Consider the following 2,988-nt stretch of genomic DNA (forward strand, 5'->3'; position numbering starts at 1 on the left):
GGGATAGGATAGAGGATAAGACATAGGATTGGATAGGGTAGAGAATAGGATACGATAGAGGATAGGATATGATTGGATAGGATAGAGAATAGGAGACGATAGAGGATAGGATAGGATTGGATAGAGAATAGGATGGGCTAGAGGATAGGATAGGATAGAGGATAGGATAGGATAGAGGATAGGATAGGATAGAGGATAGGATAGGATAGAGGATAGGATAGGATAGAGGAAAGGATAGGATACAGGATAGGATAGGATAGAGGATAGGATAGGTTAGAGGATAGGATAGGATAGAGGATAGGATAGGATAGAGGATAGGATAGGATAGAGGATAGAATAGAATAGAGGATAGGATAGAGGATAGGATAGGATAGAGGATAGGATAGGATAGAGGATAGGGTAGGATAGAGGATAGGATAGGATAGGGGATAGGATAGGATAGATGATATTATAGGAAGGAGGATAGGATAGGATAGAGGATCGGATAGGATAGAGGATTGGATAGGATAGAGGATAGGATATGATAGAGGATAGGATAGGATAGAGGATAGGATAGGATAGAGGATAGGATCGGATAGGATAGAGGATAGGATAGGATAGGATAGAGGATAGGACATAGGATTGCATAGGATAGAGAATAGGATACGATAGAGGATAGGATAGGATTGTATAGAGAATAGGTTGGGATAGAGGATAGGATAGGATAGAGTATAGGATAGGATAGAGAATAGGACAGGGCAGGGAATAGGATAGGATAGAGGATAGGATAGGATAGAGGATAGGATAGGATAGAGGATAGGATAGGATAGAGGATAGGATAGGATAGAGGATAGGATAGGATAGAGGATAGGATAGGATAGAGGATAGGATAGGATATAGGATATTATAGGATACAGGATAGGATAGAATAGAGGATAGGACAGGGGATGGGATAGGATAGGGGATAGAAGACGATAGAGGATAGGATAGGATAGAGGATAGGATCGGATAGAGGATAGGATAGGTGATTGGATAGGATAGAGGATAGGATCGGATAGAGGGTAGGATAGGTGATTGAATAGGAAAGAGGATAGGATAAGATAGAGGATAGGATAGGATAGAGGATAGGATATAATAGAGGATAGGATAGGATGGAGGATAGGATAGGATAGAGGATAGGATAGGATAGAGGATAGGATAGGATATAGGATATTATAGGATACAGGATAGGATAGGATAGAGGGTAGGGTAGGATAGAGGATGGGATAGGATAGGGTAAAGAATAGGATAAAGGATAGGATAGGATGGAGGATAGGATAGGTGATTGGATAGGATAGAGTGTAGGATCGGATAGAATATAGGATAGGTGATTGGATAGGATAGAAGATAGGATAAGATAGAGGATAGGATAGGATAGAGGATAGGATATAATAGAGGATAGGATAGGGGATTCGTTGGATAGAGGACAGGATAGGATAGAGGATAGGATAGGATAGCGGATAGTATAGGATAGAGTATAGAATAGGATAAAGGATAGGATAGGATAGAGGATAGGATAGGATTGAGGATAGGATAGGATAGAGGATAGGATAGGATAGAGGATAGGATAGGATAGAGGATAGGATAGGATAGGATAGAGGATAGGATAGGGGATTCGTTGGATAGAGGATAGGATAGGATAGAGGATAGGATAGCATAACGGATAGTATAGGATACAGTATAGAATAGGATAGAGTATAGAATAGGATAAAGGATAGGATAGGATAGAGGATAGGATAGGATTGAAGATAGGATAGGATAGAGGATACGATAGGATAGAGGAAAGGATAGGGGATTGGATAGGATAGAGGACAGGAGACGATAGAAGATAGGATAGGATAGAGGATAGGATAGGAGAGAGGATAGGATAGGATAGACGATAGGATAGGATAGAGGATAGGATAGGATAGGATAGAGGATAGGATAGGGGATTGGATAGGACAGAGGATACGATAGGATAGAGGATAGGATCGGATAGAGGATAGGATAGGTGATTGGATAGGATAGAGGATAGGATAAGATAGAGGATAGGATAGGATAGAGGATAGGATAGGATAGAGGATAGGATAGGATAGAGGATAGGATAGGATATAGGATATTATATGATACAGGATAGGATAGGATAGAGGGTAGGGTAGGATAGAGGGTGGGATAGGATAGAGTATAGGATCCGATAGAGGATATGATAGGGGATTCGTTGGATACAGGATAGGATAGGATAGAGGATAGGATAGGATAGAGGATAGTATACGATAGAGTATAGAATAGGATAAAGGATAGGATAGGATAGAGGATAGGATAGGATAGAGGATAGGATACTATAGAGGTTAGGATAGGATAGAGGATAGGATAGGATAGAAGATAGGATAGGATTGAGGATAGGATAGGATTCAGGATAGGATAGGATAGAGGATACGATAGGATAGAGGAAAGGATAGGGGATTGGATAGGATAGAGGACAGGAGACGATAGAAGATAGGATAGGATAGAGGATAGGATAGGAGAGAGGATAGGATAGGATAGAGGATAGGTTAGGATAGAGGATAGGATAGGATAGGATAGAGGATAGGATAGGATAGCGGATAGTATAGGATAGATTATAGAATAGGGTAAAGGAATGGATAGGATAGAGGATAGGATAGGATTGAGGATAGGATAGGATAGAGGATACGATAGGATAGAGGAAAGGATAGGGGATTGGATAGGATAGAGGACAGGAGACGATAGAAGATAGGATAGGATAGAGGATAGGATAGGAGAGAGGATAGGATAGGATAGAGGATAGGATAGGATAGAGGATAGGATAGGATAGGATAGAGGATAGGATAGGGGATTGGATAGGACAGAGGATACGATAGGATAGAGGATAGGATCGGATAGAGGATAGGATAGGTGATTGGATAGGATAGAGGATAGGATAAGATAGAGGATAGGATAGGATAGAGGATAGGATAGGATAGAGGATAGGAT

This window comes from Halictus rubicundus, unplaced genomic scaffold (assembly GCF_050948215.1).
Source record: "Halictus rubicundus isolate RS-2024b unplaced genomic scaffold, iyHalRubi1_principal scaffold0060, whole genome shotgun sequence".
NCBI lineage: Eukaryota > Metazoa > Arthropoda > Insecta > Hymenoptera > Halictidae > Halictus > Halictus rubicundus.